At 38.2% G+C, this 25,595-nt stretch overlaps 1 protein-coding gene across 1 annotated transcript in view; it reads left to right on the top strand.

Annotated features, from left to right (window-relative positions):
• JMJD1C (jumonji domain containing 1C) overlaps positions 1–25,595 on the top strand; it is a 343,413-nt gene that overhangs the window by 16,044 nt on the left and 301,774 nt on the right. The window lies entirely within an intron of this gene.

Raw genomic sequence — 25,595 nt, forward strand, 5'->3', positions numbered from 1 at the left:
AAAAAAACATTTAAAAAAAAAAAGAAGCTTTTATTTCAGAAGTCTGGAGTAATAGGATATGTAATTAAGAATTCTAGCAGAAAAAGAGAAAATTAGTTATATTTTTAAACACTAAAAATAAACACTAAAGAATGTTTAGCTTTATGATGTAATTTATTTATGAGACTTGTGCTATTATAGTAAAAAAACTGTTGCTAATAAGGTCATATTGGTACTATATTGAAAAGCTTCTTGAAGGAAGCTCTCTCATGCTTTTTATTCACCTGTCCTGTGCCTCGCACATTGGCTTTAGTTCACACTCAGCACTGCACCAAGGAGCCTGGGGTTTATGATCCCAGCTCTAGCTCATTAAATGATTAGACCTAGGCAAATCAGTTTATCTCACTGGACTTCTGTTTCCTCATCTGCAAAATAAAGGTAATACTTTAGACTGCTTGTCTTCATAGGGTTATTAAGAGAATTAAACAAGGAAATGTATAAAATCCCTTTATAAACTGAACACTGTAGTGGGGATATGAGATATTATTTTTATTTTTTTATTTTTTTAAATTTTTTGTTTATTTTTCCCCCAAAGCCCCAGTAGATAGTTGTATGTCATAGTTGCACATCCTTCTAGTTGCTGTATGTGGGACGCGGCCTCAGCATGGCCGGAGAAGCAGTGCGTCGGTACGCGCCTGAGATCCGAACCCGGGCCGCCGGCAGCAGAGCACGTGCACTTAACCGCTAAGCCACGGGGCCGGCCTGAGATATTATTTTTAGATTAATAAAAATTTGCCATGAATATTCAAGACAGCCTCTTGCAGTGGGAAGAGCACTGAATCTGGGAGAAGCATGCTGTCATGTATGGGAGAAAGAACATGATGTGTAGATGTGACCATAGCCCAGAATAACATGCCAGGCAAAAACCTTTACTGATTTTGAACAAGTTCATAGGAAAGGGAGAGATTGCTCTGTTTGGGGGAAAGGAGTCGGGTGCTTTAAAAGGTGATACTTTGATAGAATCTTGTGCTAGTAGAAGAGAGAGAAGAGAACCCAGGCAGGAAATCTTGCAAGTGCAGTGCAATGCTGGAAATAAAGTCGAAGTACTGTATTAGAGAAGCAGAGCCTGGAGAGTGTGTCCATCAATGTCATGCCATACCATAGACTATGAGGAACCCTGACAAGGACTTTAAGCAGGGGAGTATTGTCCTTAGATTGGCCTTTGTGATCTTTCATCAGGATGAAGGGTGGATTTGAGGAAATACTGGAGGCAGGGTGATAGTCCCAAGGCTGTTATATTAAGCTGGGGGAAAAACAATCAGGAGTTTAATCAAGGCTCTTAACCTGAGTTCTGTCAATTAGGTGTTCCTGGATAGAATTCAATAGGCCATGAACTTAGGTGAAAAATTACATTTTTTTCCCACTAACGTTTTCCTGAAATTTAGCATATCCTTCAGTTATGAATTTAGGAAACAAACCGCAGTAATGTTAGTAGTACTTTTAACATTTTGCCAGTAGAAATCACAGATATTTTCACATCACGTTAAAGTTGTTGCAAGTATCTTGTAATATTGCTTACACCATGCATCGTTACTCTGAAATTATGGTAGTTATTAGATCTGCTATGAGGTCTTGTTATTTAATGAGTTAATACAGGAGCACATATAGTGTTACCAAATCACATTAATTTTTACTATTTTATAACTGTATTTCAATGCAGTTGGTTTCCTTTGTAATCCCACACTTTAGAAAAATAAATTTTTTTAAACTAAAACATTATTTTGAGTCCAAGTTTCATCAGACTACTAAGGGGGTCCATGATACAAAAAGGTTAAGAACCCTCGGTAAACTGAGGCTGTGGCTCTTCCAGAATGTACTGGTCCTTTGTCATTTTTGTCAAGTCGCATTAACAAGTTTAAGTCACTGTTTACTGTCTAACCACTGTTAGAATAAAGTGGTTGAAGTAAATATCCGTAAGGTCTCTTCCAACTCTAAAATTCTACTCTTGATTTTCACCCCTCCAAACCAACATCTTCCATAGCCTGCCCCATCTCACTGAGCTGTGCTTTTTTTTTTTTGACGAAGATTGGCCCTGTGCTAACATCTGTTGCCAATCTTCCCCTTTTTTTTCTTTTTTCTCTCCAAAGCCCCAGTACATAGTTGTAATATCATGGTTGTAGAGTTGTAGTTCTTCTATATGGGATGCCTCCTCAGCATGGCTTGATAAGCCGCGAGTAGGTCCGCGCCCGGGATCTGTACCTGCGAACCTTGGGCCGCCGAAGTGGAGCGTGCAAACTTAACTGCTGTGCCACAAGGGCGGCCCCATGAGTTGTACTCTTGATTTTCCCTTCATCAAACCCAACATCTTCCCCATCTCACTAAATTACGTCACTCTCCATCCAGTTCCTCAAGTCAAAAATGTAGGAGTTATCCTTGATTTCTCTTTTTTTGGTCACTTATTACATCCGGTATACCACCAAGTCCTGTCAGTTCTACTTCCCAACTTTCTGAATCTGTCTCTACCTTTCTATCTCTACCTCCTCTCTCAGCTGGACTACTGCAAGTTTTCTAAGGGGTCTTCCTATTTCTGTTCTTGGTCTGTTACAGTCTGTTATCTGCATAGCAACCAGAGTGGCCTTTTTAGTATACAAATGATAGGACTTTGTTTACTGCTTAAAACCCTCGCCAGTGGCTTTCCTTGCATTTGGATTAAAATCCGTGTGTGAGCCGGGCTCTGCTTGCCTTGCTAACTTCATCTGATAGCACTTGCCTTCTGGCCCACTGAGCTTTAGCTATGCTGGCCTTTTTTCTGTTCCTGTGAACATGTCATCCTACTGTCTTAGGATCTTTGCATTTACTGTTCCCTGCTCCAGAATGAGTAACTATTTTCTCTGGATTGGCTTCTTAATGCCATTCAGATTCCAGGGTGCCTCCTTCATTTATCACCCAATCTAACCTAGTCACCTAATCACTCTTTGGATCATCCTATTCCAGGTCTCTGCGATAGTCCTCACCACTGCTGTTCTTACTTGTTTTCTGTATCCTTGTCTACTTAGAATGTAAAGTCTATTAGAGTAGAAACATTGTCCATTTTTCACTGTTATATTTCCAATACCTACAAAAAAAGTTTATTGAAATATTTTGGGCTACATTAAGTCTTAATGAATGAATATTTGAGACTACACTAAGTACTCTGAGGATATTGCAACTAGTCAGGATTTAAAAACTCAGAGGCGTAGTGATACCTTGAAGAGTGAGAAAATGTGTCCAAAGCAAGTAAAATGGGGAATGAGAGTTAAAAGTTATTGATGATTTGATAATATCATATGGTGAATAAAAATAACTTGTAAAGATTCCAAGAAAATGAATCATAAGTTGTTTATTTCGGGGAGTTGGGGATGGGGAGATTGACATCCTTTAGGATTTTGAGTGGTTAACTCTAGCCAGAAAAGCACAGAAGTTATGACTTTATTCACTGGATGTGTGATATTCCACTTTTTGTCCACAGGCTGCCCATAGCATTTTATGGAATGTGCCTCAACCAAAATCAGCCATAATAGAATGGTCATTTTAGAGTGTCATGGTAGAGTGTGGCTTGTAGCAGCTCAAGTGGGACTAGCAAGGAAGCAGAATAGGGAAAACAGAACACTTATGAGACACAAGCATTTGAACACTGGTGGTATTAGATAATTTATTTATTTATTTATTTATTTTTTTCCCCCAAAGCCCCAGTAGATAGTTGTATGTCATAGCTGCACATCCTTCTAGTTGCTGTATGTGGGACACGGCCTCAGCATGGCTGGAGAAGAGGTGCGTCGGTGCGTGCCCGGGATCCGAACCCAGGCCACCAGCAGCGGAGCATGCGCACTTAACCGCTAAGCCACGGGGTCGGCCCTAGATACTTCTTAATCATCAAAATGATCCAGATCCCAGAGTGGGGGCTCGGATGGAGACTCGGTGACCATACACTAAGCAACCGCCAGGAGGTGTTCAGTAGTTGATGAGACAGAACTAGGCAGTTGGGACAGAGGTTAAATCAGTCAGCAAGTAGCCAGGAGAATCAGAAAAAAATTGGAAGAAACCAGGTAAACGGGAGAAAGAGTTGCCCGGTATTCACAGCAAAGAATAAATGTTGAATCAGCTTCAGCTGCCTTTATTCAGCTCATCTTAGTGAGAGCTAATCTCAAAGTTTTCAAGGCCTGCCAGTGATAATAATAAGCAGCTGGTGGATTATGAGTGTGAGGTTTGGAGGGAAGAAGGCCTAGAGTGAGGGTGGAGCAGACGTATTTCTGGGGTAGAAGCTTTTGGCCAAGAATCAGATGCTGTTAGATCCGTCACAGATCATTGAGGTCATTTAGTCCATTGTCTCCCAAAATTTTCACCCAAAGGTCTCTTAAATTGTTTTTCCACTATGACTCTCACATTACAAAAATGTTTTTCCTCAAAACTTTTAATTATTAATAATTTGCCTCCCCATTTTTAACCAAGGATTGTAATTAGAGCAGCATATCCTATCTATGCTGAATTGATGTAAGTTCAACTAAAGGCTAAAAAACCTCTAATTTTAGCTACCTTATATGGCATTTTGCAGTTATGTGGTTGTTTCATTTAGATTTTGCAGTTAAAAATGATCTGTGGCCTTCAGGTTGAGGGCTTTGGAGCTTGGCCATTGAAGCCCTAAATTTATTTTTCAGGCCCTTGACTTCATATCTTTTGTTGTCACTTAAGAGCTATGTCATTTTGCATAGGTTACTTAGCCCTGAGACTCAGTTTCTCCGTCTGCAAAATGAATATAATAGTAGTATTTACTTCAGGAAGTTATTTTGAGGGTCACATGAAATAATGCCCTTAAGCAGTGGCATATTGCCTGATACATAGTATGACCTCAATAATTATTAGCCATAATAATAATAATAAATAGAATTATTATTCTATTTTTATAATTGTTATTGCTGTTTAGAGTTATGCAGCAGATATTCTGGAATTGTATTGTAGGTTTTTTTTTTTTAATTTTTTGTTTATTGCAGTAACATTGGTTTATAACATTATAAAAATTTCAGGTGTACATCATTATACTTCTATTTCTGCATAGATTACATCATGTTCACCACCAAAATACTAATTACAACCCGTCACCACACACATGTACCGAATTATCCCTTTCGCCCTCCTCCCTCCCCCCTTCCCCTCTGGTAACCACCAATCCAATCTCTGTCCCTATGTGTTTGTTTATTGTTGTTATTATCTACTACTTAGTGAAGGAAATCATACGGTATTTGACCTTCTCCCTCTGACTTATTTCACTTTGCATTATACCCTCAATGTCCATCCATGTTGTCACAAATGGCTGGATTTCATCGTTTCTTATGGCTGAGTAGTGTTCCATTGTGTATATATACCACATCTTCTTTATCCATTCGTCCCTTAATGGGCACTTAGGTTGCTTCCAAGTCTTGGCTATTGTGAATAACGCTGCAATGAACACAGGGGTGCATGTAACTTTACAAATTGGTGTTTTCAAGTTTTTTGGATAAATACCCAACAGTGGAATAGCTGGATCATATGGTAGTTCTATCCTTGATTTTTTGAGGAATCTCCATACTGTTTTCCATAGTGGCTGGACCAGTTTGCACTCCCACCAGCAGTGTATGAGAGTTCCCTTCTCTCCACATCCTCTCCAACACGTTGTTTCCTGTCTTGTTAATTATAGCCATTCTGACGGGCGTCAGGTGATATCTCATTGTAGTTTTGATTTGCATTTCCCTGATAGTTAATGATTTTGAACATCTTTTCATGTGTCTGTTGGCCATCTGTATATTTTCTTTGGAGAAATGTCTGTTCAGGTCTTTTGCCCATTTGTTAATTGGGTTGTTAGTTTTTTTGTTGTTGAGATGCATGAGTTCTTTATATATTTTGGAGATTAAGCCCTTATCAGATGTATGGTTTGCAAATATCTTCTCCCAATTGTTAGGTTGTCTTTTCGTTTTGTTGATGGTTTCCTTTGCTGTGCAGAAGCTTTTTAGTTTGATGTAGTCCCATTTGTTTATTTTTTCTATTGTTTCTCTTGCCCGGTCAGATGTGATGTTTGAAAAGATGTTGCTAAGACTGATGTCGAAGAGCGTACTGCCTATGTTTTCTTCTAGGAGTTTCATAGTTTCAGGTCTTACATTCAAGTCTTTAATCCATTTGGAGTTAATTTTTGTGTATGGTGTAAGGTAAGGGTCTACTTTCATTTTTTTGCATGTGGCTATCCAGTTTTCCCAACACCATTTGTTGAAGAGACTTTCTTTTCCCCATTGTATGTGCTTGGCTTTTTTGTCAAAGATTAGCTGTCCATAGACGTGTGGGTTTATTTCTGGGCTTTCGATTCTATTCCATTGATCTGTATGTCTGTTTTTGTGCCAGTACCATGCTGTTTTGGTTACTATAGCTTTGTAGTATATTTTGAAATCAGGGAGTGTGATACCTCTAGCTTTGTTCTTTTTTCTCAAGATTCCTTTAGCTATTCGGGGTCTTTTGTTGTTCCATATAAATTTTAGGATTCTTTGTTCTATTTCTGTGAAAAATGTTGTTGGAACTTTGATAGTGATTGCATTGAATCTATAGATGGCTTTAGGAAGTGTGGACATCTTAACTACGTTAATTCTTCCAATCCAAGAGCACGGAATATCTTTCCATTTCTTTGTGTCTTCTTCAATTTCTTTCAGAAATGTTTTATAGTTTTCGGTGTACAGATCTTTCACCTCTTTGGTTAAGTTTATTCCTAGGTATTTTATTCTTTTTGTTGCAATTGTAAATGGGATGGTATTCTTAATTTCTCTTTCTGCTACTTCGTTGTTAGTGTACAGAAATGCAACTGATTTTTGTATGTTGATTTTGTATCCTGCAACTTTACCATATTTGTTTATTACTTCTAAAAGTTTTCTGGTGGATTCTTTAGGGTTTTCTATATATAAAATCATGTCATCTGCAAATAGTGACAGTTTCACTTCTTCCTTTCCAATTTGGATCCCTTTTATTTCTTTCTCTTGCCTGATTGCTCTAGCTAGGACTTCCAGTACTATGTTAAATAGAAGTGGTGACAGTGGGCATCCTTGTCTGGTTCCTGTTCTTAGAGGGATAGCTTTCAGTTTTTCACCATTGAGGATGATATTAGCTGTGGGTTTCTCATATATGGTCTTTATTATGTTGAGGTACTTTCCTTCTACACCCATTTTATTCAGAGTTTTTATCATAAATGGATGCTGTATCTTGTCAAATGCTTTCTCTGCATCTATTGAGATGATCATGTGACTTTTGTTCTTCATTTTATTAATGTGGTGTATTACGTTGATTGATTTGCGAATGTTAAACCATCCCTGCATACCTGGAATAAATCCCACTTGATCATGGTGTATAATCTTTTTAACATATTGTTGTATGCGATTTGCTAGTATTTTGTTGAGGATTTTCACATCGATGTTCATCAGTGATATTGGCCTGTAATTTTCTTTTTTGTGTTGTCCTTGTCTGGTTTTGGTATCAGGGTAATGTCAGCTTCGTAGAATGAGTTAGGGAGCTTCCCCGCCTCCTCAATTTTTTGGAAGTTTGAGAAGGATAGGTGATTTAACTTTTTTAAACCATCCATTTATAGACTTTAAAAAATAACAGCTTTATTAAGATATGATTCACATACTATGTAATTTAGCCAATTAAAGTGTATAATTCTATGATTTTTAGTATGTTCACAGAGCAGTACAGCCATCATTACAATTAGTTTTAAAACATCCTAATCATCCTTAAAAGAAAATCCATACATTTTAGCAGTGCAATCATATAATATGTGGTCTTTTGTAACGGGCTTCTTTCACTTAGCAAAATGTTTTCAAAGTTCAACCATTTCTAGCATATGTCAGTTCTTCATTCATTTTTATTGCTGAATAAAATTCTATTGTATAGATAAACAACATTTTATTTAATCCATTCATCAGTTGATGGACATTTGGATTGTTTCCACTTCTTGGCCATTATGAATAATGCTATGAACACACGTGTACAAGTTTTTGTTTGGAAATATGTTTTCATTTGTCTTGCGAGATAATTTTTTTAATAAACTAAAATAACTAAATTCTAAAGGAAAAGAAATTGTGTGCTGGTTTTAGGAACATCTTTTGTAGGTATTTAAAAATCCTGTCTATCCCTTTTATTCCTATATATTAGCTTTTGCTAGGTTTGCTGCACTAACAACTTCAAAATCTTTGTAGTTTACAACAATAAAGGTTTGTTTCTTGCTTATATTACATGTTAGTTGCAGTTGACTGGGGTTCTGCTCCACCTGTCTTCTCATTCCAGGATTCTGGCTGAAGAAACAACCTCTATTTGGGACATGTTATTCTTATAACTGAAGGAAAAAACGACAAAACTGGTAGAAACATGCATTTAAAGCCTTTGTTTGGAACTGATATATGTTACGTTTCTGCTCACATTTCATTGGCTTAGGCAAGTCATATGGCAAAACCTAACATTCGGGCGGGGAAATATAATCTGACTAAAAGTAGGCACTGCAAGTCACATGGCATTAAGTGGGGATATATATAGTCGTCTTACATGGAAGGAGGCGTGATTGTGAACAGAAATTCAGATTATCACACCTCAGAAGAAAGTAATGAAACTTATGGAGGAAAGATGAAGAAAGGTGGAGGTGAAGCTGATGGAGCTCCTTGTCTTGAATTCCTGGGAATATCCCACGACTTCACAAGTAAGGGTATTTGTAGCTCTAAGGTCAGGGGATAGCCAACTTCAACTAACAGTATCTAAAAGTGAGCCAGAGACCCACGCAAGAGGATGAGAGTAGAGGTGAGAGATCGTATTACGTATGTCACATGGGATGACTTAGCATCAGAGAAGATTAGAAGAGACTTACTCCTGGGTGCAGTCTTTTGACGAGTTCCATTCCGCTCATGATAGCCCATCCTGGAGAAGGTCCTCCTTTCCAGGCACCTCTTTGTTACCCTACTGGGAAGTTGAGCCAGGAAGAAAATTGAACCAAGCCTGTTTTCATTATATCTACCTACTTTTTCCTGATACCCCTTGCCATCTACAGGAGGTGTCAAAAGAGCTTATAGTGATTGTCTGCTGGGTGACATGTACTTCAGGCAGGGATTTCTCAGTCTTGAAAATTCTGAGGTGAGCTTGCTGGGGTGAGAGTAGAGAGGAGTCTCAAGTCAGGCCAGTCCCTACATAAATACATACTTTGCCTCCAAGCCCAATTATCTGTTATTACAGGAGTTCTCGAAGTGTGGTCCTGGGACCAATAGCATTATTAGCATCATGTGGGAATTTGCTAGAAATTCTCAGACCCGCTCGTAGACCTGCTAGGCTGGGGCCTAGCAATTTGCGTTTTAACAAATGATTCTGCTGCAAGTGACATTTGAGAACTACTGTATTATTTTATGCTGCTTGCTCCCCTCCACCAACCCGTTTTTTAAAATCAATTTGTTCATCTCAAATCCTTCTTTTCCACCAGTATACTCATGTCCCAGGCCTTGCAGCATATTTTATATTTTTTTAGTTTTCATTATGGAAAATTTAGATATATGCAAAAATACAGAATGGAAAGGAATCCCCATGTATTCAACAACTAATTTCAATAGTTATGAGGGTCGGCCCGGTGGCGCAAGCGGTTAAGTGCGTGCGCTCTGCTGCTGTGGCCCGGGGTTTGCCAGTTCGGATCCTGGGCGCGCACTGACGCACTGCTTGTCAGGCCATGCTGTGGCGGCATCCCATATAAAGTGGAGGAAGATGGGCATGGGTGTTAGCCCAGAGCCAGTCTTCCTCAACAAAAAGAGGAAGATTGGCAGATATTAGCTCAGGGCCGATCTTCCTCACAAAAAAAAAAAAAAGTTATGAACACATAGCCAAGATTGATTCATCATTACCCTCACTGACGCCCACTCTGCCTCAGATTATTTTGAAGCAAATCATATCAGTTAATCTCTGGATATGTTATTAAATCTCACTAGAAGATAGAGCTGGCCTTCCTTCCTCCCTCCTTCCCTCCCAAAAGAATCAAAACAAAATCATAATCTCTTAATATCATCAACTCTCCAGTCTTCATATTTCCCTAATTATTTTTTTCTCTTTTTAAAAAGTAGTGTGTTTGCTTGAATTGAGTTAAAAACAAGGTCTATATTGTGTTCTCTTAAATTTTTTGAATCTAAGTTTCTCCCTACCCCATTCCCTTGTACTTCTTTGTTGAAGAAATTAGGTTGTTTATCCTGTAGCGTTTCCCTCAGTCGTGATTTTGCTAATTGCATACCTGTGGTGTCATTTAACGTGTTTCTCTGCCCCTGTATTTCCTACAAATCGGTAAAGATTTAGAGGCTTGATCAAATTCAGGTTTAAGTTTTTGGCATAAGTACCTCGTAAGTTGTATTTTGTATTTCCATTAAGAGGCACGTAATGTCTGTTAGTAGCCATTGATAGTCATTGCATAGATCTCTTAATTCACTGGGGGTACAAAATGGTGATATTCTTTTTTTTAAATCATTTCTTCCTCATACTTAATAACTAAAACATTTTTAAATAGAGAAATTTTCCCTTGTCAACTGTTTGTTACCCTGAGGTAAAGTTTAAATAGGAAAGGAAGGATAAATGCTCAATTATTTCCCATTATTTATCAGTTTTCAAACTAATTAGTTGGTGCCTAGGATCCTCCAAAGATGATGAATAAATTAATTTTAGTATTTTTTATGAATTCACAGATTTAAAAATATTTGATGTTTTAGTCCATTACTCTACTTATTGATGCTCAAATTGGCCAGTGAAAGGCTCTTCAAGTTGGCCCCATATCCTTTTGACATGACCTTAGTCCTTGATTGCTTCTTTGTTTTTGGTATAAGACATCCCAGGATCATCTTATAAATGTCCTGATGCAGACCTGGAATCAGCTAATTGCTCAAAGAACCTTGGTATTTAGAGACTACAATCTGGCTTCTAGGGGTACTCATTGCTACTTGGTTTTTCAGTGCACAAATCCAGGAAGTAAGGGGTTTTTTTTAATGCATAAGAGAAATAGATATAAAACGTGGTTCCTGTCTTTGTTAATAATTAAAGCATGGTGTTATAAATACTAGAATATTTGGCTTTTGGTATGGAAGCTTATGGGAGGGTTGCCTCACATAGAGGGAAGGTGGATATCAAGGAAGGCTTCCTCAAGGCAATAGCACTTGATCTCAGCTTTGAAGAATAAAGTGAAGTGTAGGTACTTTCAGGAGGTTTCTGTTTAAATCGTGTATATGGTATGTCTTTGTCTTTGTACCAGTGACCTGACCAGTATGAGCCTCAGTTTCGTCATCTATAAATTTATAGCACTTATCAACATACATTTTACTTCTCTTCAGGTTTTGTCTGTCAGTAATAATACAGTAATAAAACTGCAAGGAATATCACTGTGTCTATACTCTTGTGCATTTGTCCATGTATTTTGATATGACAAGATTCCTAGAAGGGAAATTGCTGAGTTCAAGAGTACGTACATTTTAAATTTTGTTATAGATACCGCAAAATTGCCATTAGAAAAAGTTATAACAATGTACATCTTATTGTAGATTAAAACTTCCCTTGTTGTGATTAATTTTGTCAGATTTTGTTCATATCAGGAGGAACCTTTTTATTTGGAGAATCAGCTTGCCTTTCAAAGAAAAAGTGGTAGCTACTATATATGTTATTTAAAAATAAACTCTCTATAAGGGCAAGGAATTTCTGCTAGATTGGATTTTTCTTTTCTTTTTTAGTTTAGAATGAATTCTCTTTTGTGGTGACAAATAGCTGTTTCTGAAGTTGGCAAGAAAACTTCCTCTTGGGACTCTCGTAGAAGTGTTGTGGCAGCTATCTGATTGAACTGCTTAGAAAGCTCTCTGAAAGTTGCCTTATTTGTCTGGAAAGAGTCTGGAGCCCAAAACTGCTTTTTCCCCTGAGGAGGGTTGTAGTTCTAAGCTGATATGGGAACAACCAAGAAGGATTCTGTGGTGACAGTGTGATAAAGCAATACCAAGGCATAAATTTAAATTTCGTACTCCAAAGGAAATTTTTAGACACAATAAAGAAGAGCCTCTTTATGGTACAGATAGGCTTGGGCAGTATTTATATTCATATCCACCTTCCTAGGAGACCCTACGTAAAGGAGTGGGAAGAAAAGGAGGCTTCTCTCCTTTTCTTATTCTTGTCTGTTTATTCTAAACAGTCCACAACCAAGCTGACTCTCTGTGTGAGAATCACTACTCAGGAAAAAGAAGGAAGGTCAAGAGTATTGGTGCAGATTCCTTCTTATTAAAAAATAATTTTTTTTGTAGGGCCGGCCCGGTGGCACAAGTGGTTAAGTGCACGTGCTCTGCTGTGGCAGTCCGGGGTTCACCGGTTCGTATCCCGGGCACGCACCGATGCACTGCTAGGCAAGCCGTGCTGTGGCCGCGTCCCATATAAAGTGGAGGAAGATGGGCACAGATGTTAGCCCAGGGCCAGTCTTCCTCAGCAAAAAGAGGAGGATTGGCAGATGTTAGCACACAGCTGATCTTCCTCACAAAAAAAAAAAAATTGTAGATCTTTGTACAATACTGATTACCTTATATTGAAATATTACCTTATGTTATATTTAAATATTAATATATTAAAATATTACCTTATATGCAAATATTAAAGTACACCATGAAATTATTTTGAATCAGATTAAGTGGAGCTGAGAAAAGGGTCAGTAATTAAAAATAATTGTGAGGGGGGGAAAAGGCAAAGTGGTGATGAAAAAGAAAAGCTGTAATAGTAAAACAAGATGAAAAAAGTACAGGAAAAAATTGAAGTAGAGGAGTTAAGGAAAAGAATGATTCCAGTTTTTTGCATCTAATGAGTCAATTTCCTGTCGAGAGGCCCACACACCAAGTTTTGTGACCATTGGGCAAGGTAATTTAACAGCTTGATGTCTCAGTTTTCTTATATCTAAAGTTAGTAGATTAGTACTTTATCTGTAAATTGCTGAATAGAGTGCCTGGCAGGTGATAAGTACTCAGTAAATGTTAGCTATTATTATTTCCATCACTGTTGTTGTTATTAATACCTTCTTTATTCATGTATTCAACAAAAAATGTTTATTGAACTACTGTATTAGAAGTTGTTGATTAAACAAAGACAAGGCCCCTTCCCTCATGAAGCTTTCATTCTTGTTAATGAGACAAATATAAGCTAGTAAATAAATAATTATAGATTGTGCTAAGTGCTATGAAGGAAATAAATAGAGGGGTGAGAAAGGAAGAATAACTGAGGTGGTCACTTTAGGTGAGAGCGCCCGAGAAGGCCTTTTTGAAGAGGTAGCAGTTTAGCTGAGGCCTAAAGATTGAGAATGAGCCCATTAGGTCAAGAGCCTGGGAAAAGTGCATTCTAACCAAAGAAGCAGCAAGGCTCAGAGGTTGGAAGCAGCTCGACACGTTTGAGGAATAGAATATGGAAAAGTGTACCTGGACCATAGAAAAGAAAGCAAAGAAGAGCGGACTGAGAGGGCCCACGGTCCCCCATCTCTCTGCTTTCCTCAGCAGGCTCCCACTGCTCATGCATCTTGCCTGGTATACTGCTACGTGAGGTCCCAAGGGAAGATCACACCTGTGGACACACTGGAATTAGTGTTAGAGGACCTCCGTAGCTATCCCTTTCAGATTGGTCAGGAGGCCAATTATTTATTAAAAACTTTAAAATTTCTGTTCTAATCTTTCTTAAACAGTTATTATTGTTTGTTTCAGAAAAGACTTTGTTTGGTCTTAGTTTCTTTCAGTTTAATCTTCCTTCTTTTTAGTTGTGGTGTTCATGGTTTCTCATAATTACAGTTTTAAGCTTATTAATAGTTTTTTTAAACTTTTATTTAAAATTTTATTTTCTGAAAAGAATGTATGAAGAAGTAAAAACTGAAAAACAGGTAATAGGAAAATACAAAGGGAAAATCAATGGGATGGAGGAATAAAAAATATTTTAAAAATGGTAGGAAAACATTTTGCATCAAAAAGAATAAATGTTTCTCTCTTTCTCTTGCCTTCTGTGAGCCACCTATTATCTGATAGAGTTATCTGTTTTTTGGAATTTTTACCAGAGAAGTAGTTAAGAAAAGTGGGATATTTAGCCAATGTTTTTTAATACTTGTATGTAGTTTTATTCTTCTGAATTTTTATCTTTCATGTTATTATTTAAAAGTTTAAAAATTACTTTTGAAACCAGGACACTGAAAACACTTCGGAAAATTGGTTTTATTTAATTAGTGTTGTATTTAACCTTAATCTTAGGAGAGAATCTCAGGATTCAGGTAAAAATAAAATGAGACTGGTATATTTGCCTCTTGTTGACTTTTCAATTGACTAGGGTGTCTTACTTTATATGGTAACGTAGACTTATAATTAGTTATAATTAGGGCTTTGTTTATGGCTTTCGTAATGTGTGTATTCTTATGTAAGAAGTTATACCCTTTCTTATTGTTATATTTAATTATCCTGGTTGTTTTATCTTTTTGATCCTTGGCCTACTGGGAATGACCAAATTGAATTAAATCCTCAGAGTTGCATGGAATCTTTAAAACTGTTCTGTGGAATGCTCAAAAATATTTTACTATAAAAATTAGACAGTGGTCTTTTGTCATATTTAATATCTAATGCATTGCAAATCGTTTAGAAACCTTTGAAAATATAGATAAGTTAGACTATTTTATTACATTTGGTAGTGTAGTTTGTAGGAGAGGGCAACAAAGAAAGTGCTTTACTTAAAAAATTCAACCTGCTTCTAGAGGAAAAAATATTTATTCTAATTGTAAATGTTAGTTTGTCTTTTCCCAAATCTCCCTTGGTTTACACAGTTAATTTTTGATACATTCTTCAAGATGTTATTGTTTTGGGGAAAACTTTTTGGTCATCACCTTGCCTCACTGAAACTTGGCTTTCATTTCTTCCATCATGTTTTTTTTCGTGGTCATAAGGTATAGTGTCGAGTCCTTACTGCCTAGTGCCATTTCCAGAACATTCTTCTTCTTCCCTCTTGTGAAAATCCATGGTTCTTGAAGTTCATGCCTCCCAATTATACCGCTTTCTTCTCTTCCGCATTCCAATTGCTTGTGGATCTCCATTCCTTGAAGAATGAAGCTCACTGTCTTGCCTTCTATTCTTGCCATTCCTCTAAGTGTCTCTGCATCCAAGTGTATGACCCATCCAACAACGTAGTTTCTCATTTCCTTGACCTCATTTCTGGCAATTTTCACTTCCATTTTATTTTTTACATTCATTTCCAAGGACAAACAGTAGGCCTTTAAATCACTTTGAATGCTCCACCTCAGAAATACTGAATTTCATCACACTCTAATCATAGCCTCCTATCCTAGTTCTCTCACTCAGTTACTCCTGCTACATCTTTTTTTTTTTCTTTTGTATTTTTCAGGAATCTAGCATACTCATCTGTCTTCCATCTACCTTCCAGGCTCCTCACACATAAATTTTTTGTAGCATTTAAAATTTTTTTTATTGAATCACACCATACACACAGAAAAGAGTACGTATAATAAGTATATATCTCTGAACTTTCACAAACTGCACACACTCATATAAGCAGCACCCAGAGCAAGAAACAGCACATTACTAGTGCCTGAAGCTCCTCTCAAATACCCTCTGCCCTTTCTCGACTTCCTATAACGTAGATAAAGGTAGACTATTTCATACTAGAACTATAACATATCTTCAGTTACCAAATTATGGAAAAAATAGAGTTAATCTCAGCTTACTCACATAAGATATGGTATATAAAACTCTATTCCTATTTACTCTGTTCATTGCTGTCTCATTTAAATGGTTGTGATCAACTCTGAAAACATATCCCTGGTATACCATCAGTAGTATTATCTTTATATATATGACAGCAATTTTTTTTTTTTTTTTTTTTTAAGATTTTATTTATTCATTTTTTTCCCCCCAAAGCCCCAGTAGATAGTTGTATGTCATAGGTTCACATCCTTCTAGTTGCTGTACGTGGGACTCGGCCTCGCGTTGGACGGAGAAGTGGTGCCTCGGGGCGCGCCCGGGATCCGAACCCGGGCCGCCAGCATCAGAGCGCGCGCACTTAACCGCTAAGCCACGGAGCCGGCCCAATGACAGCAATTTTTTTAAGATTCATTTTCAACCCATGTTGAAAAGAACCTGAGCTTAGTGATTTTTCATGGAAATGTTAGGATAATTGTCTCTTTTTTTCTAATATGTGTTTCATATTTTCTTTTATCTAAGCACCACATTTCTTTCCTCAACTGGCCCTAGTCTAAGATAGGCAGCTTTAGAACATTATTGCTTAACATACCATTTAAAATGCTGTTTTTCTGGCTCTAGGGAGGCTCCATGTGGATGAGCTGTTCTGGTCTGATGGATCTCCACTCTTGTTTGAAAGCAGGGCATACTAGGAGGGCCTTCAGTCCAAGTAAAGAGGTGTTCACATATGTGAATCTATGCTATGACTATAAAGTACTGAGGTTATGAAAAAGATGTGTGCAAACATATAGAGCCATCTCCTCTGACCCCTTCCCCCCATTTTTTAAAGTCACAACTTTTAATGTGTCAGTTCCTAAAAGTGGGAATTTGGAATCACATCATTCTGGAGTGATTTCCAGCTCCGTCATCCATGCCATATGACCACGTACACTTCCTTTTACCTCTCCATATCTCAATTTCCTCATCTGTACAATGGGAATAATATACCTTTTCTATAAATTTTAAGTGAGGAATAAATGAGATAATGAATGTGAAAAATACTAGCATCCTTCTTGGGTCACATGATAGTTTCCTCTCTTTTCTCACTTAAGGCTGAAAACTGTCAGAGCCTGTATCACATTATTTCTGGATAAGTGTAGTAATCTCCTAAGTGATCTCTTTGTCTCCTACTTCCCCTGTCCTAATTCATCTCCAGAGCTTGCCCCTCCAGATCTGTCTTCCTGAACCATTACTTCCATCTTTGGTGTTCCCTTTTTTAAAATATCGGATTTTCTTGGCATTTAGGATCAAGCCTGGCATAGAAGGACTTCATAGATTGGTTCCAGAACTTCTGGCCTTATTATCCATCACTGCCTTCTCCAGGCTAGCCATTTTTCTCTTTGGTGTGCTTTCGGTTTTCCTTCCTCCCCGCTCACCCAGTAAGAATGTCCTGTCATTGGTGATATGTCAGCCATTCAGGCATTTCAAATACAGAAGCCGCTTTGTCCTTCCCATTGGTGATGCCCTCTCAGGCCCTTCACATATTAAAATTTTTCCTTAGCTGCGTTTATGTGTTCAACTCCCTTGTCTTATTATCTCTCCATTGATGTGCTTAGGAAACCTCCCAGCCTGGATCAGTCACATCCGGGGTTTCTCAACCTCAGCACTGTTAACATTTTGGACCACTTAATACTTTGTTGTGGGAGGCTGTCTTGTGCGTTGTAGGATGTTTAGCAGCATCCCTGGCCTCTATGCGCGAGATGCCAGTAGAAAGCCCTCTCTTGCAGGTTATGACAATTAAAATTGTCTCCAGACATTGCCAAATTTCCCAAGGGGACAAAATTGCCCACCCCATCCTCCTTTGTTGAGAACCATTAGTCTAACTGTATGCCTTATTTGCCTTTTCACCTATATTCCTGATGAAAAATCACACAGGTCATTGTCACCATAAATGCATATTTTCTGATTCATCTGGGTGCTTAATTGTGCCTGGCAGTCCTTTAATGCTTTCATGGGGCTATTTCAGACCATCTTTATTCTCCTCAGATTTCCTATCTCATTTCCTTCCTCTTGTTCTTAGCAGATGACCTTATCTTCTCTTCAAAGAGAAAAGAAGATAGAAACTATTAGATTTGTCCTCCCTCAACTTTGTGATACCAACTATGAGCTTATCTGAATTTAAATTTTGGCTCCTACATTTTTTTTTTTTAATTTTATTTATTCATTTATTTTTTCCCCCAAAGCCGCAGTAGATAGTTGTATGTCATAGTTGCACATCCTTCTAGTTGCTGTATGTGGGACGCGGCCTCGGCATGGCCAGAGAAGCGGTGCGTCGGTGCGCGCCCGGGATCTGAACCCAGGCCGCCAGCAGCGGAGCGCGTGCACTTAACCGCTAAGCCACGGGGCCGGCCCGTAAATTTTGGCTCCTACATTTAACTAATTTTGTGACCTTTGGCAAATTAGCCTTTAGTGTCACTTTCTTCACCCATATCATGGCTGTCATGAACTTAACCTAGTGCCTTACCCATAGTGTCAGATGGTGATGGGGGCTAGGGAATGTCAGAGCTGGGGAAGGAGATGCTGTTATATATAGAGTACAGAGAGAGCCTCACTTGAGAGTAATATTTGAGTGGAGTCTTGGGGAAGGTGAGGAGTGAGCCAGGCAGGGTTATCTGGAGAAAGGACTTTCAAGAAATGAGACTATAGTGTAAGTTGAGAGAGAGAATAGTAACTGCAGGGCGATGTGCAGTTAAGGGAGTTTTTTGTTATTTTTGGTGAGGAAGATGGTCCCTGAGCTAACATCTGTGCCAGTCTTCCTCTTTTTGCTTGAGGAAGATGGTCCCTGAGCTAACGTCTGTGCCAGTCTTCCTCTACTTTGTATATGGGATGCCGCCACAGCATGGCTTGATGAGCGGTGCGTAGGTCCGCGCCCAGCATCTGAACCTGTGAACCCCAGGCCACTGAAGTGGAGCGCACCAACTTAACCGCTACCCCACGGCACCGGCCCCGGGAGTTTGTTTTTAAATGCCCATAGTAAGGTGCCATTAGAGAGGGAAGCATTAAAGTTAGAAGAGATAAAATAAGCTAACTTATTGCCACAAACTTTTTTTTTTTGTGAGGAAGATCAGCCCTGTGCTAACATCTGCCAATCCTCCTCTTCTTTTTTGCTGAGGAAGACTGGCCTTGGCCGCCACAGCATGGCTTGCCAAGCGGTGTGTCATTGCGCACCCAGGATCCAAACTGGTGAACCCCGGGCCGCCGTAACGGAGCGCGTGCACTTAACCGCTTGCGCCACCGGCCGGCCCGCAAGAAACTCTTAATTATTCTTCTGTATCCATTTTCCATGCTGCGGTGGATTAATCGTTCTAAATGCAAATCTGATTACATTACTTCCCTACTTCAAGTCCTTAAATGCCTCCATTTGCCACTAGTCTAAAATCCGAACTTCATAAGGTGCTTTTTATTGGTCATGGCCACTTGATCCCTGCTAAGTTGTCCAACCTCAACTCTCAAAGCTCTCTTTTCCTCAACCCATATCCCTCTGTCCCTAAATCCCCCCTGCTCCATTAAGTGTTCCAAGCTTCAGTCATACTGTACTGAATTTTTTTCTCAGTTCCTCAAATATGGCATGTTCCCTCAAGCTTTCAATTTTTTACATTTGCCTGAAACCCTTTACCTTCCCCTCTTCTATGTAGCTGACTTTCATTCATTCTTTAGGCTTCATCAGACCTATCGTTTCTTCCTGATCACTGCCCCGACCCCAAGTCTGCATTAGTTGCTCCTTCTGTGTGCTGCCATCCTCTCATTCATCCTCTGTTTAGTATCTTCTCTTGCATTTCTCATTCCTTAATACTAAATTGTGAAGGTCTTTTTACTTGTGTCTGTGTCTCCTATGCTGTAAACTTTGTGAGAGCAGAGGCCACTTCTTTCCTGTTCACTTTTGGATCCCCATAATAGACAACAGTGCCTGGCATATGGTAGGGCCTTGACAAGTATTTGTTGAATAAATTAACAGATTTAGGTTTTGGTTAAATTGAGAAAAACATTAATTCATTCATATAACACTTTTACTAAACGATTATTCTGTGCTAGGCATTGTGTCAGTTGCTGTGGGGGATTGATAGGTCCCCAGTCCCTACTTTGAAAAATGCTTCTGGTTGTTCATGGAAATAAAACATGCACAGTGATGCTTTTCTGAATATGAGTTCTAATTCAAAATTTGAGTAAATTGGAATATATTTGTAATACCTTTTTGTCAATTGTGAGAATTTCATTTCTCGGATAAGATGTCACTCATTATTCTACACTGAACTGTCACAGTTCAGAAAAAGGAAGAAGACATTCATTGGCCTTGAGAAAAGGAGATGGAATATCTTTTCTCTAACTTTCTCTTCCTTTTTTTTTCTGCTCCTATTTTGTTTTGTTTGAATAAAGACTTGTGAGGCAAAATGGAGGTTGTAAGAAAAATGTGCATTCTATGAGGACAACCCAAAATAAGGGGATTTTGAAAGAGCAAGTGTAGAAAGAGGAGAGCACAGAAAGTATTTCAGGAAGAACCATAGATACTTGCCTCTATGTTTTAAAAGTGTTTATACTAACATTTCCTTTTAACAGCAACAAAAATGATAAACACCTAACATTTACTGAGCACTTACTCTGTGCCTGGCACTGTGCTAGTTGTTTTACATGAATTATTTCATTAAATCCTCATGAGGCTAGTATTGTTATTATCCCTTTAGTGGATAGACTTCTATTTATGGATTTTTTTTTTTATTTAATTTGTGCAACAAAGAAGAGAGAATTCTGAGAAGTTTAAAAAAAGAAATACCTATTATGTCAAATCCTAACTCATCCCTCCAGTGAATGAGGGGAGAGGAGAGCAGCATTAGACCCTAGCGGATATCCTCTGGACGTTGCAGTAGTGGGACCAGGAAAATGGAGGAAACTCAAGGGTTTCCTTCCTTCTTTTTTTTCTCTATTTTCTTTGTGAGACTAGCTATTGTCAGAAATACATCATTATTATTTCAGAATTAAAGGTAAATTGAAATTAAATGTATAGTACTATAATCAGTTTTAGATATTTAAATTGGAATGGATATTCTCCTTATCTATTTCCATTTTTTTTAATCTAAGAGAAGATAAAAGTAAGTTTGTCATTGCTTTCATTGGTTTGATCAAGATCTTATGTTTTCATCCCTATTTTTTCACCAAATCTTGAGTTCTTCCATTACAAATTCACCTATCACAAAGGCCACTATGGAAGTTCTACTAAGCGCTGTGCTTGTTCTGAGGAGAGAGGGAGTGAATACTGGGAAAAAGATATTGTTCATTTGGAAAAGTTAAATACACTAAAAGTTATATTTTCTAAAATTGTTCAATGAGGAAAGCAGTATTATCTCAAAAGATGAGAGGTGCATTGATTCAGTATTTTGAAATGATGGTTCTTAGAATCATTCATGGGGAAGCACATCTGGTGCAGCGAGTGTAAACACTGGCTTTGGAGACTAGCAATCCAGTCCTGACTCTGTCACTTACTAGCAGTATGACTTAGTCATGTTATTCTTTTAGCCTCAATTTCCTCACCTGAAAAAGTGGAGATAATAATACCTCTTAAGAATATTGTTAGGACCAAATGAGATAATTCATGTTAAATGCTAATCACAGGCTTAATAGATCTCACTTGCTGTTAAGTGTTAGCCTTCCTTTGTTGAAGTACTGTGCTCATGATTGGCAACATAAGGTGTTTGGTTTAAAGGGAAGATATGATTAAAATGTTCAATCCTATTGCCTAATGGGCAAATTTAAAATGAATCATGGTTTAAAAAAAAAAGTATTAATGAAGAATTACATCCTTTTGGTTTCTGCAGAGAATCAAGTAAGCGTAAAAGAGACACCAGCTGCAATCTTATTGGCAAGTATTATCGAGATACAAAAATGTGGGGCCGGCCTGGTGGCATAGCGATTGAGTTCATGTGTTCTGCTTCGGCGGCCTGGAGTTTGCTGGTTCGGATCCTGGGCGCAGACCTACTCACTGCTCTTCAAGCCATGCTGAGGCAGTGTCCCACATAGAAGAACTAGAAGGACCTACAACTAGGATATGCAACTATGTGCTGGGGCTTTGGGGAGAAAAAGAGGAAGATTGGCGACAGACGTTAGCTCAGCGCCTGTCTTCCTCAAAAAAAAAAAAAGATACAAAATGTATTGTGGGCAGGTAATCCATCTTTTTTGTGAACTTTTCAAGGAAATAGCCAAAAAAAAAAAGGGGGCTGGGCCGGCTCCGTGGCTTGGCGGTTAAGTGCGCGCGCTCTGATGCTGGCGGCCCGGGTTCGGATCCCGGGAGCGCCCCGAGGCACCACTTCTCCATCCAGCGCGAGGCCGAGTCCCACGTACAGCAACTAGAAGGATGTGAACCTATGACATACAACTATCTACTGGGGCTTTGGGGGGAAAAAACTGAATAAATAAAATCTTTCAAAAAAAGGGGGCAGGGGAGTGAGAGGGGGAAACCTGGTTGTTGTTATAACCCCCATTTGTTAGAACTAAAAGAATTTTTCTCACTATCTAGAGCAATTGGGGGTGATTTTGCCCCTTAGGGGTCATTTGACAATGTCTGAAGACACTTTTGGTTGTCACAAGGTGGCAAGGGGATTAAAGAGGTTGTGGGGAAGGTGCTGCTTTCATCTAGTGGATAGAGGCCATGGATGCTGCTAAACATCCTTCAGTGTCGAGGACAGTGCCTCCTCCCCCAAACAAAGAATTCTCTGTCTCAAAATGTGAATAGTGCCAAGGCTGGGACTAATAGTGCTGGGAGCTAACATTATGATATGTTTTGTGGTAACTACTTGATAGAAATGACTGGATTGTTTTAATATTTCATGCTTTATTTGTGACTTAAAATACTGTTTTATCCTCTTTAAATTGTATTAATTTTTATGGGAGAATTAAACTAGTAAATTTCTTAGATAATTACTTCATTGTCTTCATGATGAATAATAAGAAACAGTCCAGATGACTGTAGAAGACTATTATTTTTAAGACATATTATTTTTAACTATACCTGTAATCAAGGAAATTCTATCTAGTTCCTGAAGAAAAACACTTATAGTTTATTTCTCAATTAGTATAAGTTGAATTTAATAAAAAATTTGAGGATTCAGTACACAGTGTTTAAAATAATTTTTTAATGTGTCAGCATATGAATGGCATTTATTAAATTTTTAAATATGAGCCTTAGTTGTTCTGATGAGTCTACAATGTGGTTATATTAAACATAATTTCTCTAACATACAAATATGAATTATGGGCTGGATGATGAAAATGCTTACCAGTTCCCTGTGACATAGAATGAAAATAAGGAAAGGACTTTTGTTGAGACTCACAAAAAAAAGGAACATTTTTTTTTAATAGAAGTAGCTAGGGTCCTGGGCTTTCTCATTTGCCATCCATCTATTTTTTATTGAGTGATGTGTCAGGAATGTAGGAAAAAAAATGTTTGAACCAGAAGTGCATTCTATCAGAAATGGTGCCTCTATCAATAGGCATTCACACTAGCTGTGATGAATAATTATTATATAATAACATTTAAAAATTGTCAATAACATGCACTAAGGGATAATCACGTCTTCACATCTTTTAGTGCTACCAGTCTAGGGTGCCAGGCCTTGGAGTGGTCCTGGCTTGTAAAACTACATTTAGGCTGTTTCTGAAGGCATCTGTACTGCCCCCATTGAATGTATCTTGGAGACCCCCTCAGAGTCTGAAATTTCTTCAGGAGATGGGCTCTGTCTGTGGTTTGCTGTGTGATTAAATGGGAATCCTTCCCAACTGGATCAGGACCTTTTAATTGGCTATAGAATAATGCTGTCTGATTTGACAACCTCTGGAATAAAACTAAATACTATACTTTAAAAAATACTATTTTTAAGATGATTTTTTGTGTGTGTATGTGTGTGAGGAAGATCAGCCCTGAGCTAACATCCATGCCAATCCTCTTCTTTTTGCTGAGGAAGACTGGCTTTTTAAATTGTCAAAGTAACAGATATTCATTCTTTCATAGTCGTATTCTACAGTCCTGTATTTGGAAAACCCAAAGAAGTGGAAAGAACTAGAAAAGCAGAATCTCTGATAATTCTACAAACCAAAGGAAGCTACTGATACTATTTAGTCTTCTCAAAAATCTCTTCCCTCTTTTTGGTTATTGGGATTCTCATTGTCTTAATCCCTCAAAGAAGAAATCTGAGGCTCATCTTTGATTACTTACATTTAGTAAATCCTGCTAGTTCTGTGGCTACTGTGGGTCTTGAATTTGTCCAGCCCCTCAACTCCTGATTCCTTCCTTTTTACAGTCCTTGTCTTAGATATTAAAATAGTCTTCTCTACCTGGTCTTCCGTTTGTATTGTCTTTCCTCTTTTATTCTTCACTTTATCAGTAGGTTTATTTCTCTAAAAACCAAGTCTGATCATATCACTTGGCTTAAAAACATTCTGTGTCTCTGAATGCTTTAAAGAGAAAGGGTGGGCAACATATTATAGCATATATAATGTGCTAGAAGCATACAAAACATTTTACATTAGCCTCATCCATGGCAGCCACTCACGAGGCACTTTATATGTAACTTATACCACACAACTTGATTATCCCCTAAACACTACACATATTTCCAAACACCAGTGTTATGTTTTATGCTGTTTTTTCTCCTTTGAAATTATTTTTCTTTTTACCTTACTTCTCACAAAAATGTTTCTTAACTTTCAAAACATAACTTAAATGTCATGTCATCTTCCCTGGGAAGCATTTTGAAGCATACAATTACTTACTTTGGTGTTCCAGGGGGAACTAATTATACTGCTTTATAACACTTGCTATGTTGTATTATACGTAGTTGTATACATCGTGTATATTTCTGCTTTCCTAGTTAGTTGAGGGAGGAATAGATACCCTGTGATTTGGAATGACATGATGGTTTTAACTGTCAGAAAGTAGTTCTAGGGAAGCAAATTTTGTTTCTCACCTATGACTTTCTCTACTGCTTGAGTTATTATATTGCCTTTACAATTCTTCTACCTATAGTATAACTATAGTATTCTCATTGATTCTCAGTATACATCCATGCTCTATCCCAAAGATGTACAAAAGATTTTAGGGACGTGAGGAGAGGAGTGTTATTTTGGGGGGAGAAAAAAAAAAGTCTACGACTCCCCTCCCCTTGCTTTGGGTTTCTTGGTGCTACCTTTACTGCTATCTCTGTTTGAAATTGTCAGTTTCTGAAAGGGGCCCTATTTTTGTTAAAATTACTCAGTTTATCTTTTTAGTGTTAAAAGTTTACAGTACTTCGCATTAGCATTCAGGAATCTCTCCAAAGAATTCTGAATATATTATCACTATATTTATTTCCATAGAATTCAGCAACATAACACAACTTAGAAGTTAGTGAGAGGGCCGGGCCGTGGCTTAGCGGTTAAGTGCGTGTGCTCTGCCACTGGTGGCCCAGGTTTGGATCCCCGGGCGCGCACCGACGCACCGCTTCTCCGGCCATGCTGAGGCCGCGTCCCACATACAGCAACTAGAAGGATGTCCAACTGTGATATGCAACTGTGATATACAACTATCTACTGGGGCTTTGGGGAAAAAAAGAGGAGGATTGGCGATAGATGTTAGCTCAGAGCCGGTCTTCCTCAGCAAAAAGAGGAGGATTAGCATGGATGTTAGCTCAGGGCTGATCTTCCTCACACACACAAAAAAAGTTAGTGAGAAAGACAAAAAGAAATTGATATTAATAAATAGGTATCATAGCTTTGGTAGGTGCTAGATCACCAGTTCATTATTCTGAGAATTTATAAATGGAAAGAATCAAGAATTTATATTGTTTTTCCTTTATAAACTGCATT

Source organism: Ceratotherium simum, chromosome 6 (genome assembly GCF_057802395.1).
Source record: "Ceratotherium simum simum isolate JZ-2026a chromosome 6, ASM5780239v1, whole genome shotgun sequence".
NCBI classification, from domain to species: Eukaryota; Metazoa; Chordata; class Mammalia; order Perissodactyla; family Rhinocerotidae; genus Ceratotherium; species Ceratotherium simum.